The 15,276-nt window shown below is 31.6% G+C and overlaps 1 non-coding gene across 1 annotated transcript; it reads right to left on the reverse strand.

The window, feature by feature from the left end:
* Positions 1-5,192: 5,192 nt before the first annotated feature.
* On the reverse strand, positions 5,193-5,264 carry Trnap-agg (transfer RNA proline (anticodon AGG)). Its single transcript has one exon. It is a non-coding gene; the product is annotated as a tRNA-Pro (tRNA).
* Between the last annotated feature and the right edge of the window lie 10,012 nt (positions 5,265-15,276).

Here is a 15,276-nt window from a genome sequence, read left to right on the forward strand (position 1 = left end):
GTAATTTTAAATGTTTCCCCCTTTAAGTATATCTTCTTGCATTTATTTTAATAAAAAATTGAGCAACTATTGAAAATTTGATTACATGTAATATACAACCTTACCTTCCACAAGGTGTATTAGAAATACAAAGTATTTATTTAGAATATTTTAAGTTTTCTTATGTTTATTTAGCTTTCCTACATTCCGATCAAATAGTCAGAAATAAAAAAAAGACATGAACATGGCTGATTACATGTTGTGGAACGTATTTGTTTTTATTTCATGGATTAGTAAGGTGTGCATCATTTATGAAGCACAGACAAAAAATAATTCCTTTGAAAGGGTAAATTACAATATTAAACATTTACGTGTTTAAACTTCTAATCAATAGGTTCCACATAGTTTTTCAACAATATAAATCCTGTTTCATGTAAAACTTAATAAGAAACTAAAATATATGATGTCGAAAAGCTGTGGAACCTATTGATTAGAGGAAGTGGAACGTATAATTTTAATGTTATCATTTACATTTTCGAAGAAGATATTTTTGTTGTGGATAGACTGAAATTAAAATTAGGTCTGAAGAGAAATTTACCAATTTACGTTCCACATCGTCAAATTTTCAGAAAAATGTGATTAATTTGATAATTTTGAACATTTTAGGGCTCTTAGAGACTTTCGTTTTGTGAATTATTGCTGCGAATTAGAAAATATCTGGTCAAAGAGATTGTGGAATCTAAGTTTCGATAGTTAAAAGATTTTTTTAAGGCTTTTTATGTTTTTTTTTTTGTGTGCTCTTGAGAGCTATTTGGATTAATATACAAAAATAAAGCATTTTTGCAAAATTTCAAAATAAAATCCAAAAGTTCAAATCTTGTAATTGCTTATTGACTTTTTAGCTATAAAAATGTTTATTAGTTTCGACTGAAACCTGTCAACATTGATTAACAACTTGAATATCCAATGATTGATTTCAAATCCGCTTACCAATAATATGCGTGTTGACTTCAAACCATTTAATCACATAAATGTTTGTGTACCAAATATGTCAATTTGTAAAATAAACTATCTATGTCAGCTGTCACAGTGATATTAATTTTTCAATAACTGCCGCTAAAAAACTACTTATTTTCCTTACAAGTTTAACCGCTGCCGCCAAGAACCAGACAGAAAACTTAAGTGATTTAGTGCAACACATGTCCAATCCATGTTCAATGGTCGGTTCGGTCATACCAAACAACCTACAATATTATAAGCGCATTTACAAATCGTAGTAGAAAGTTTATGAATCCAATGACCAACCAGGAGAGCCATTTTTTAGCTCATTTTGTCATTTTTTTTTTTTAAAGAAAACGATTTATTAACACTCAAGTTGGTATTGATTGAGGTGATGACGATGGTGGTTATTTAGTAACCTTATTTGATGGCGACCAACAACGCTACGCCACATTTAATCCAAAAGTCAATTAATCATTTGTCTTACTGGGGCAGCCAAAATAACTTGTCATTTTCGTTTGTAATCGTCGTTGTGAGATAGTTTACTTCAAAGTTTAACAAAACTAACGGTCAATAAATTACCAACTGCAAGCTTGATAAAGTTGAAAAGACTTCATAAAATATGACTGCGGGTGGACTTGACTGCCTTAGGCTTAAATTCTTTAAAGAAAACTTAAAATTAAAAAAATTATATAAGAGTTTAACTGGTTACTTATGTATGCGGGTGTGTATGTTTCACCATAACTTTTAGACTACTTATCCTAATTTGACAAAGAAGGTATCGTTAGATGGGTCTTGTTTGTCTGCAAGTTATAGGCTATGTAAGGTTCTTTGTTCTGTCGGAAACTAAATTTTTTACTTTACAAAATTTTTACATATCTAATTTCAATAAAAAATAACTTAATTCAAAAACTTAACCCCGAAGGTGTTAGCCTATAACCAGCAAACAAGAAAAATGTCTTCAACGAAACCTCAATTGTCGAATTATTACATGTGGTTCAGAAGTTATAGTGGAACATACATCGGTCAAAACTGTAATATTCACTTTTGTCACAATTTTTTCGATCCTTGAGATTTTATTCAATATTTGTCAAAGAGCCTAGTAAGAACTGCAATTTTCACTTCATGCATAATTCGCCCCTGACAAACTTTGTTAATTTATGTGGTGATTAAACAATTTCTGTATTTTGTGGTGGAAATTTGGAATTCAGACTACCTCATCAAGTTACATCTATTTCATCTCATATCAATCAATTTATATTATTGTGAAATAATGACAGCAGAAATACTTCTTGACATTTTGCAAACAGTGGGGCAAAACATTTAAAAATTTAAAAAAAAATTGTGAAAAATTTAATTTTTCAAGAAAACAGTTTTTCCGTTTCAAAACAAATTTTGGGTAAACTCTGAAAATCAAAATTACAAAATACCAAATCGTAGAAAATGCAGAAAATCCAAAGTACCCTAAGCCACAACAATAACACGGTGTTACAAAAACAAATAAAAACAAAAAATATTTTGAAAAAAGAAAAATCTGATAAATAATTTTTCAATTTTCTCAAAAACTAGAAGACATAGAAACATATAGTTTTCACTGTTCGATAAGGAATCAATTGAGGCAGTTTTCTGTGTGAGTAATTTTTTTACTAAAATTCACAGTCTGGACAAAAATAGTATAAAATGAGTTTTAAAAATTTTTTTTTTCGCCTATTTTTAACTTTGAAATCGATTATTTCAAAAACTATTGGTTATATTATATTGATTTAAAAATTAGAATCAAATGTTCAATTGTTCCTTTCGGAAATGGTATCATTTATTACTGTAAGTGTTGCCGTTGTTTTTTAATAATTTTTTTTTATTTTGATATTTTTTTTTTAGAAAACTGCCCCTCCCACCTAAACGGGGGGAGATAGAACCCCCTCCCAAAGAAAAAAAATGTTTGCATTGAGCTCCTCTACAAAAACTCGTTATCAAATCCTGGCGCCCAAGTTATCCTACTACGTGCCTACTACGTGCCTAAAAGTTCGAATTTCTGTATCTGGATTGAAATCGAAAAATTTTTTTTTTCTAAGCCAATTTTTAAGTGATTTTCAAAAAAAATACCTCGATTGATTGAGAAATAAATATTGTTTTAGAATATATTTTTTAAATAGCATGTTGTTTTAAAAACATATACTTTAAATTGATGCCGAAGTTGGGCAAATGACGAAAAAAATGGAGTTGACACCTTATAAATTCTAAGTGGTTTAACCGAGTTACATGTTTTATACATTGTTAAAAAGGTATATTTATCTTCTATCAGAAACTGTAAAAAAATCGAAAATGGGTAAAAATTTGTCGAAGCTAGAATTTTTTCAATGGGTGAAGGTCCAAAAAACCATTTTTGGCCCGTAACTCCAGATTTTGGGGGTGTTAGGGGATTTTCAAATACCGTTTCGTATTCAGTGCGACTAGCTCTACAAAACCTGATAGGTCTCCGCCCGCGTTTATTTTGAGTGTTACACCGTGTAATTATTATCTTTTCGAAGTTTCAGAGGCTGAATGTTTTGGAATTTTGACTTCGAAAATTTTGAATTAGGATAAGGATTTCGTGTTTTTTTGGGATTCTAGGGTTTTCAATTGAAATTTATGGTTTTGGGAAGATAAGTCTTTGAGAAATTTGAGCTAAATTTGATACTTTGGGGTCCTAGGATACCATGATTTTGGATTATAGAAATAATTTATTTTTCATTTCAGTTATGTGCTTTCTCATATCTTAGGATTTTAGAATTTCACAGTTTCCATTTTTAGATCTTAGGTTTTTTTTTTGGGTTATGAAATTTAGAATTTAGAGTATTTGTGATTTTAGTTTTTTTTTATTTTGGAGAGGATTTAGGGTGTGAATTTGCGCCGTAAGGTTTTTTTATGATTTTGGGTAAATTGGGTAATGGTTTCAAAATTTTGGGTTTTCTATAGGTACTCATTTTCTAAATTTTCAGATTTCTTCATTAGGTATTTAATACATGGAGGTTCTAATCGTAATTTCCGGGTTTTTTCTGCTTTTGGGGTCTTTTGATTTTTAAGATTGTAGATTTTGGACTTTCAGGATTTTCAGTTTAATTTAAAGTGAAGGGGGATTTGCGATTTTGGCAATATATGGGAAAGTGTAAGACTGCGAAGTGTCCAAGGATTTTGATCTTTGTGTCTTTGGAAATTTGGGATTTCAGAGATTTTTGAGTATTTAACTTCAGGAAATTCTAAATTTAAAGAGTCTGCAATGTCTTAGCAGGGTTCCCTTTTAAAAATAAGAAAGAAATGTTTATTCCAGTTTTTCGACATTATAACCCACTGTAATTCAGCTATAGAAGAAGGCGTTTCCCTATTAATATAAAGAAGACCTGCTGATACCCTATACTCAAAAGTATATAAAATTAAAAACATAGTTCAAGTAAGACAAAAATGCCATTTGAACTCTATAAAAGACTATAGAAGAATCCAAATACAACCAAAAGACTTCTACTAGGAGTGTACCTTACCCATTGGATGTCAACATTTGTTTGACTTATGATGACTAATGGTTTTATGACAGCTGCAAGATTAAGTAGCAAATGATGGAATAGTGTTTGGACTATGATTACAACTTGCAAACAACAAAACCCAACCAGAGACAAACACATCTAGAAGAATAGTAGGAGGGCTAAAGAATTTAGTTTGTTGTTGTTGGGTTTGTCTAAAAAATGACAAATGAAGTCAGTATCAGAGTGTATTTATCTTTAGTTGCATAGAGTTTTACTTGCAATAGAAGAAGGAGGAGGAACACACAAAAAGGGATTAAGGACAAAAACCGCACCGCAATCAGTCCAAGAATGAGTAATGATTTTGAAATGTGCTGGGATACAGTTGGATGGTATTACAAAGTGATTTGTGAATATTCTCTGGATTTTATAATACTATTCTGTCTTAAGGGTTAATAATATAGAAATAGTAGAGGAATATATGTATAAAATGAACAAAGGAATCCAGATAGGATTTACATTGCAACATCAGCAACAGTGACTCAATTCAAGAAAGGTTTTTGTTGTAAGTGAATCTATTTTAATGAGATTCATATTTAGAAAAAGAACGAAAAAGTGAGGGAAGAATGTGAAGAAGACCCGAATTGGCAATTTTTTTGTAGTTTGGAAAAAATGAGATGTTAGGAACAAAAAACAACAAAAAAAATAATGAATTACCTTGGGCTCGTCCGGGATTTGAACCCGGGACCTCCCGCACCCTAAGCGGAAATCATACCCCTAGACCAACGAGCCAATTAAGTGATAAATTCGTTTTTCTACAATCGAACTTCGATGTTAGCGGCTTTGTCAATAACCTTTTTTTATAACCAATTTTAATTTTCCATATATGCTTACACCTGAAACAAAGCAATTATAGAAAGCAGATATTGACACACTTTATGGGTATTTAAGCTTGAAAACATTTGAGCAAACTTTAGGTAAAAGTATTTGAAAATTTATAACCTTTTAAAAATTTTGGTTTGAAAACCATTATTCGTCAATGTTTTACTTGGTTTAAATAAATACTTTGTTTAACTTTCATTTTGACCTCACTTGTGTTGGGGTCTCTATAAAAGTAAGTATTTTAAAATTAAATAAAAATATTTATTACAAAAATCATTCATAAACAGAGAATCACAAAAAGGTGGTTAGATAGTTATTCACAGTTGCGCAGTTTAGCCCAATTATAATTAAAAAAAAAAACACATAAAGTTATGGATTTAATAATTTCATAGAAACGAATATTCAAAGAGATATCAAAATGAATGAAGTATTTTGTTAGTAACTCAGCTGTGTGCCCAATTTTATACTCAATCAAGAAGTTGCTCAAAAAATTATTCAAGCTGTTAAGATAATGGACATCAAAGAATCCATACAAGCATCACCTTCAGCAAAATATCAAAAAAAATAAAGTAGGTTTTTTTAGAAATTGGGCAATTTGTGCTCACTTTTGAGCACAATTGTGAAGACACACAGATTATAGTCAAAAATCATAGACTATATGGGAAATACGTGCTTGAAAACTATATAATTAAAAAAAAAATGTAATTATTAGTTGCGCAATTTGAGCACAATTTTTTCTGTCCATAAATAATTTCTTCATAATGACTTCAAGATTGATTACAGACAAAAAGAAACTATCTTATATAAAAAAAGTACAAACAAAATAAAGAAATGCTAACATCCTGCGCCCAATTCTATTCAGAGCTTAATTAGTTGCTCAATTTGGACGTATTTTGAAAATATCAAAAATTAATTCGAAGTCAGTAGAAAATGTAATATGTTATACATACAGAGAGAAAGTACACAGAAATAAACATTGGTCACTACAGAGTAAATGTAAACAAAAATTTAGTAAAGTGTTTATTTAGTTGCTCAGTTGCTATAATTTTGTGTATGTGCTGTATAATGCTGTTAAGATTTTATTTGACAATAGACAATACTCCAAAAAAAAATTTAAAAAATGCGAGTTTGAGCAATTTGTGCCCAATTTTGAGCACAATCGTGCAGTTGTCAAAATCATTTCTGCTACTTTCTAATTATGAGGCATGAAAAAAGTTTACAAAGCATAATTCATGAGTCGTAAATTCAAAACGTAAGGAGTGGTTAGATAGTACTTGCTCAGTTTGCGCAATTTTCTTATGATAAAATGAATTTCGATTTTTTAAATATGTTTCTAATGTGCAATGTAACAGTTGACTATAAAGTTCATATAAATATATGGGACACTCTATAAACTGAGCAATTTGTGCTCAATTTTGAACAAATTGATTCTGAGCTTATCAAAATCAAACACCCAATACGTTTTCTGACATGCTTTAGCCTCACAACCAGGTTTTTATTAATTATTCTAAAATTTGCTCAAAAATAGCTCAGTTTTGAACACAATATCTAAGAGATGATTAACTGAACCTAAATTGTTTTTATCAAATTATACGAATCAAAAGACTTGGATCTTTTTTGCTTATTTGCATGAAAATTCGATGAGAGATTAATTTATTTTTACAACCTTTCATTTGCCTAAGTGGTCTTGGTTTAATTCTATCAAACTTCTTACCCATTCTTCTTCTTTGATGCCAAGAACTAAACATCCTATTTTCCTACAAAAAAATGTTTGTCTACATCGTTTGATTACATATTCGATTGAAGTATCTGTCAGTTGGACTAGGCGCTATAGTCTTCTAGGCCAAGCTATATAAACACACACACACAGATGAATGAGTCAAATAGTCAAACGACGAGATATATACGACTCCGATGGACGTCCTGGTTTTTGGTTCTGGACCTCGTCCACCAACTCGCATCAACAACGCAGATTGAGATGCAAGGTCCCCGAAGGTGGATCGAAAGGGATAGGTTAATATGGCAAAATGTAGAGAGGAGGAAAGGCAGAGAGACATACATTCATACTATAACCAGGACGGAAGGTGGAACAGTGCAACTTCGTGAATTACTGACTGAGTTTATTTATTTATGGAACATGGCGGCCGACAGGCTCTGACTGCTTTATGGATGGCCATCAATTTATCAGTGCGATGTATTGCCGGTGCTTAAGCTATCGTCAAGTTAGATATTGCTCTGCTGTGTGTTTGGTGGTTCGGTGGTGTGTGGTGATGGTAACTCTGTATGCGTGTGGATGAAAAGGGGGGGGAGTGAGAGCTCCAAATGGTTTATTGTCAGATTCGTATATATTCGTTGCCGTAATGGATGCGCAATGTGAATGACTTGGTTAAGAAGCACACATCACTACCACCAGCCAGCACCAAGCAGCACCAGGCAGCACCGGTTCCATCAGAGTTCTATCATCATGTTCAAGCCAAAGGAACGATGACGACGCAACGCAACGAGACGCAAGAGGTTATCGTCGAAGTGATGGATTGGATTGAGGCTGAGAGCAGATATACTAGCTCTTGTGCTCCTCACCAGAACAGAATGAACAAACTGACAGATGGATTGATGTTGCACAGTATAAATGATAATTACTGCATTGCATTTCATTTCATTCCGTTGCGTTGCGTTGCGCATGCAACTTTATGTGTTAATGTGTTTCTCTTGGAAATCAATCCTGATGGTTTGGTTCGTTGTCGTTGTGTCGTATCTAACCTATACACAAACATCAGTCAGAGCGTTGGTGGTAATGATTGAATTAATTACCACCCTCTTCTGATGTGTGTGAAGTTGCAAACGGGGCATGTATTGCTTTTGCTCGAGTTGATTTATCAAGCAATCACCAAGCCAATGCAACGGAAGTGAAAAATGTAATTTGATTGTAAAAAAAAACTTCTTCTGACGATATAATACACACTATGCTGACATGCACACGAGTGTGTGTATGGTGTTGTGATAGATGCAATTAACACATCTTTTTTTGAATGAGTGGTAAACTGATGGGGAAGTAAGGAAGGGTGTAATGACATGTGTAATGTTTTGACAGATTGATCAAAGAAATCGACTGCAAACGATAGAGACACGGGAGACTTTTACCAGGCCGTATTTGTTTTCTTCTTAAGATCAAAGTCGTTTAAGAAAAAGGAGGAGGGAAAAATGAAATTTGTGAGGGAATTGAACGAGGCCTTTAGTAGCAAACAAAATCGATTTTTCGGTCCACAGTTTTGAGAAATACCCAAAGCTTTCAGTTCTTCCTTATGAAGATTCGAAAGTTATGTTTTTTTTTTCAGATTGTCTTGTCACGTAAAGCCCTAAAGACGAATTATACTTTAAGCTTAACATTTTTTAAGGTCTCAAATCACGTATATTTTCTTCATACTCGTTTAAAAAGTAATCAAATTTCTTAGGGTCACACATTTCTTACTTTTTAGAAAAAAGTTATAAAGGGTACACAAGGCCAAAAATGTTCTTCAGTCAATGTATCGTAAAATGTGTTAAGGTCTAACATCAATTTTTAAGACCTTTTGAACCATAATTATCGTAACTAAAATATTAATGTTCTATTTCAAATATTTTTAAGACCTCTAAAAAATACGAGTTATCTTAAAACTGAAGCCTAATTAAGCTATTATCAATTATTTTAACAAAGCAAAAAACTTTACGTTAGTATGAAACAATTAAATTTATGAAAAAATCATAGGGTCCTTAAGGTAACGTAGAGTTAAAAAAAATGATTTTGTTATATCACAGACTTCCAAAAACTTAAGGTTCGAAACCTAGTTTTTTTTTTTAGATTCTCTTTTCACGTTAAGCGCTGGTTTTTCTTTTTATATGAGGAAAGGTGTCATTTTTCACAGAAGTAAATGATTAGTTTTAGAACTGCTTGTAAAAAGCAGGGTCCAGTGACCTACCTTCAAAAAATTCTTCCTGAAAAGTTGTATTTCAAATGAATTGTTTTAAATTCGAACACTTTAGATGTGACGCATATTTAATAGATTAATGTTTTTTGAAGGGTCTGTCTATTATTCGTATGAGTCTCAGACAAAAAATAGACCGCACGTTAATTTCTTTGGGGTAACGCTTGCGCAAAATGATATCAAAATCCAGACAAACATGTTCGCTATTTCAAAAGAGCAGAGGAAACAGAAATCATGTGTTATCTGTGTGTACGCTGGGTGTAAGCTGGGTGTAACACTGGATGTAAAGCTGGATGTAACGCTGGATGTAAACCTTGGGTGTAACGCTTGGTGTAACGCTGGGTGTAAAGCTGCACGTAGCGCTAGATATTAGGCTGGGTGTAATACTGAGTGTAAGGCTTGGTGTAAAACTGGTGTAACGCTGGATGTAACGCTGAGTGTAAAGCTGCACGTAACACTAGATATTAGGCTGGGTGCAAGGCTGGGTGTAAGACTGAGTGTAAGGCTTGGTGTAAAGCTGGGTGCATGATTTATTGCAACACTGGGTGTAACGCTGGATGTAACGCTCGGTGCAAGATAAGGTGCTAAGCTAGTACAAAGCGGATTGTATGACTGAAGAAAGGGCCCCGTACAGCTGGGTGTAGGGCTGGATAAAGCACTGGGTGTAAGATCGGGTGAAAGACTAGGTGCAAAGTTTGGCGTAAAATTAGGGTAGATTGGAGCCTCACTTAGTAGTATCTATTCTTGATAACTGTTGTTGTTAAGAAAATTAGGCAGCTTAAGGCCTTTGTTAAAGTGTGTTTATTTCGATGGTGGTGCACAGTTGAATACGAGTTCAAATGACGTGAATATGAAAACGGAGGTCCTCACGATTACAACAAACCTAAGTAACCAAAAAAGTAATCAAAACACTCTCCAAAAAGTAACTATAATTTCAGAGTTCATTTGGTTTCAATCAGTTAATAGGTTTCTGAGATAACAGAAAACAAACAAACACAAATTTTAATTACCCAGTCATTAGAATGATTAACTTTACAGCTATTAAAATAAATTTGAAGAAAAACAGGAAGATAAACTTGTGTAATCGTTGCTACCGAAAGGTTATCAGAAAACCCATAGAAAACCTTCAAAAACAGTATCATTTTAACTCACACACTGAGTGTGTGCCTACGGTTTAATTCGAGCTCAAGAATTAGTATAACTCATCTCCATCTCCAAAAACGCTAAATTTAAATTCATTGAGATTATGGAAGCACAAACCACTTATTAACAACTTTCCACCTCGTTAGGGAAAAGGATCTCTTATATCCTTCTTTTTCTTTTCCTCTCAACGTTACCAATCCTTAAAACCTACCTTCATCCTATGCGCAGAATAATTCATTCTGCAACAAAATTTACCTGTGTGCTCCTCGTTGCAAAAGCATTTTTATCTCTCCACACTCTACACATTATACTACGACACAACACGACTACACTATACACACCAAAAACAACAACCAACATGAGTCAGTTAGTTAGTTAGTTGAACGGGGCCATTTTGCTTGTTCGTTCGTATGCAATAAATTGCCACATGAATGTTTAAATTATAAATACGAGCAATTATTTTAACTGTACTTAACAAATTACCATGCCGCATATGGGTTATAAATTACACTCTGGAATATTGTTTACGTTTGTGTATAAGTGTGTTTCGTTGTGTTGTGTTGTCTCATGTATATATGACTCGTGTTGTATAAATGTGGAATGAAACTTCCTTGGTGAATTTGTAACATTGTAAGCTTTTTTGAATGTTTTCTCTATCTGTACAACAGGACTTTCCACTCTATAAGAGTATGAAGTAGAAGATATAGCAAAATGGTTTCAGGATGTTTTTTTTTTTGTTTTGTTGCTTGTATTTTAATGTTTTTTTTTTGTACAATTTATTACTATTACTTTTTCAACACATGAATGACACTAACTTATAGCGTCAAGGAGTTATACGAGTTGTAATTGATGGGGAAGTCATTTAATACCCGAACTCATATTTTAACCGATTTTGGTAGACAGAGAAAGAAGGTAATAGGGTTATATTTAACTGATTTATAATATTTCTGTGGATACACTCGTAAATATTCAAAGGCAAGTTTTGTGGAGCAAGTTTATACGTGGATTAAGGTTATGGGAAGTAAACTAGAAGAATATTGCTTTTAGGACCTCCAAAGACAAAGTTCTTGTTCATAAAACTTGCTCTTAAGCTGGCTGAGTTTTAAAAGCTAGAACCAAAAAATATCGAGCGTTTAAGTATCTGAACAAAATTATTTGAAGGTATCAACGTTTTCAAATGTTTATAAGGTCTCAAATTTGTGAAGGTCAAACAAACAAACAAACTTTCAATAGGAAGAACTTTGAGAAAAAAAATGTTGTTTGGGGTTATTAATTTAAATCATTAAATTTAGATCAAACATGTTTTGAGGTCTCAAATAGAAAAGGATTTATACGTAGTTTAGAAAAAACTTTGAATGTCTTTTTAAAAATCATGAACTCTACAAGAAAAAAATTCATACTAAAGGCTCAAAATCTTTTAAGGTCTCAAATCACGTGTATATATTTTTTCAAACTCGTATAAAAAGTATTTAAATTTTTTAAGGTCACATACATATTTCTGAATTTTTAGAAAAAGGTTATAAAGGGTACAATGCCAAACATTTTATTAAATCAATGTACCGTAGATTTTGTTAAGGTCTAACATTTATTTTTTTAAAAGATCTTGAAACCATAAATTATTGTAACCAAAATATTAATGTTCTAATTAAAATATTATTAAGATCTCTATACAAATACATACGAGTCAATTATCAATTATTTTAAAAAAGCAAAAAAATTTAAATACATAAGAAACAAATAAATTAATAAAAAATGTATAGGGTCCCAAATGCAAAGTAGAGATCAAAAATGATTTTGGTATATTACAGACTTTCAAATACATAAAACTATCGTAATAAATACTCCCAAGTTCAAAAAAACGGCTTAGGTAGCAGAGTTCAAGGCATTTAACAGTCACAAGAAATTATTTCACTGACTTAAGGTCTTAAAAGTTAACATCAATTAGTTATACTCAATTATGTAAACAAAAATTTAAAAAGACTACTCAAATTCTCAATAAGTTTTCTATAAAACACAAGAATTCATTTTTCATTTTTAAGGGGTCTCGCACACTCAGAATACAAAACTTATTTTTAGGGTCTCAAAAATGGCTAAGGGATTAGAAAATTGTTTACTTATAATGCAGGTTTTGAACATTTCAACTATTATTTTTCTAAGATTTAGAGGTCTTAAAATTTATATGCACCATGTAACTTCTAAAAAATCAATGTAATAAAAAAATGTTGTTCGAAAACTTTGTTTACTTTTCTTTTGCTGTGAAGATAAACTCATCTGTTTTGAAGAAAACAACTAACTTACACTTAAAAACTAAATTTCAAATAAATCCACTAAGCCGTTTAGAGAATCGATTAAAAAAAATGTGTTCTTTGAAATTTTTTTCAATTTTCAGCTAATAGTTACTAGTATGCTTTTGTTTTGAAGAAATATGAGTCATAATGAAATGTTACCCCGGAATTTCGAGGTCTTTAAATTACCTGAAAAAAAACTTTTGAGGTCTTAAAAAATAGTTATTATTTTTGATAAAAATGTCTCTTGAAATGAGGACAGACATTACATAAAATAATATTTCAAGAAATCTAGGAACACCTAATTAAAAAATAGTGTGGTAAAGTTTTTAGAGGTCTCTCTCTTCAGAGTCTCTAAAATCAAAAGCTATCTTAAAAGTTTCAAAGACTTTAACTATAACTTTGGACTCTTGACCATGAATTAAGATCTGAAAATCAATCTTGAGCATTTAAATTCTTCAATGACGTGTGACTGGTTATAAAGCTTGTCGTTAATTTAAATCGAAAAAAAGGACACCCAAAAGACGCCAGACTAAAAGCGAACCAAAAAAAAATTCTTCCATCCCAGATAAACGACTCTGGTTTGCCATTATCCTTTCTTCTTCATTTGCTCCACTCCTCCATCCATACTCAAACCAAAAAAATAAAAACCCATAAACTCATACAAAATGTTCTCTCTATCAGCGTTAATGTCTTCCACATACTGATAAAAGAATTTATGTCCATCGTTTTGTAACTTTTTTTTTTTTGTATCCTTTCTGTTTTTTCTCGCGGGTGTATTCTTCTATATAGCCCACTAAAAACCACCAACGCCAACTTGAGTTCCAACATCACTCCAAAACGACCCAGCCAACGAGAGCGAGATTTTCATTTTATAATGGCTTACTACATACACATAGCTGAGTCTGGGGGGGGTGGAGGTTGACTTGACTTGGTCCTTCATCGTTTGCACAAAGTCCTTAACTATAAATTGATTTGTGGGATTTTCATTTGCTGACATTGCTATAAAACCAAAAGAGTGTCTTTCTCCGCTATTCAGAAGCAGCAGCCAGTATAGAGTTACAGTAACAGCAGTTATTTCCAATCTAATTTACTATCGCGTCAATTTATCACAATTTGTTTGCCAAAGAGTGGGGAATATGGGAGCTCTCTACATCAGCTATGTAGAGTATACGAGTATTGGAATTTATATTCCAATAGAATATCGACCTTCGTTCTTGTTCTGATTGAAATTTATTTCTTTACGCTGTTGCCATCAGAGATATAAATTCAAGTTGTTCTATTACAATTTTGTCAATATCAAGGCTATCTCACAATAAGTGACTTAGATTTAAAGAGAAAGGGTAAAATTTTATCACCAGTGTGTCCAATAACAAGGATTTTATTAAAAATTGCTTTCGGTTCAATATTTGAGTATTTGGGTCTTAAAATTCTCAAGACCCTGGATTTAATAGTTCGTTTGAAACACTTTTGAAACTTTTTCTCAGGATTTCATAGCTTTTAAAAATGTTGAAGGCCTTAGGACCTTACGATATGTTTCAGTAAAATTCAGGAGTAAATTTTTCGAAGTAATTTGTGATTTTATCACTATCATTATATATTTTTTTAGATTATTCTATATTTTTGTAGAATTTTTTTAAGACCTCAAAATAATGATGTTTTTTCTGAGTAATTCATAATTTGTAAAAGTCTTATTAGAGTCTTAGGTACAAATTATATTTGTATAAACATATTTTGATTCCATGTTTACATAAATTTAGCATTGCAAGGAATCGAATAAGACCCAGAAACCTTAAAAAATTATCTGTAGTCCATGTTCAGAGACCTTAAATGTTTTAAATGTTTTTTTTTTTTTTTCTTACTACATAACTCACACATACGTTTTTATAAAATATAGAGGTCGCAAAGGTTTTCCATATATTGTTACTTAAATGAGCAATCAAAGACAGTTGTTCATTGAAAACATAGTATTTTTGCTAAGATGTCTTAAGAAGTAAAAATAAGAGTTTAAACGAAAATTTGCTTTTTAGAAAATTTTCAATAATTGAAACCTTTGACCATGAAAGTTCTAAGACATTTCTTATATAATTTACTATAGTGATCATAATTTACTTTTGCCTTCGAAAATTAAAAAAAAAAAATTGTCTGGAGACCTTAGAAAACGATTTTTTTTGCAGACAGTTCAAGATTTTCTGACACTTTTATTGGCTTTGAGACCTTAGAGTTAATTTGTTCAGTACATTTTACTACTTAAAATTCCACAACAATTCAAATTTAGAGTATGCCGAGTTATAATCTAGCCTAAGATGCATTTAGAAACCTTTAAAATATAAACTTTTTTTTTTAGGTCTTTGAGGGTTTTTAAGAATTTAAAGTCGATAGACTTATCTCGTTTCTGAAATAAACGAAATTTTTGTGGTAAAACTTTTGTTTTTATTTAGCTATAGCTTTTGAACCCTACTCTCGATTTTAATAAATTAAATAGCAGTAGATAGAGTAAATCTTTACCTTTTTATAAATGTATAACTTAAA

Source organism: Episyrphus balteatus, chromosome 4, assembly GCF_945859705.1.
Source record: "Episyrphus balteatus chromosome 4, idEpiBalt1.1, whole genome shotgun sequence".
Taxonomy (NCBI): domain Eukaryota; kingdom Metazoa; phylum Arthropoda; class Insecta; order Diptera; family Syrphidae; genus Episyrphus; species Episyrphus balteatus.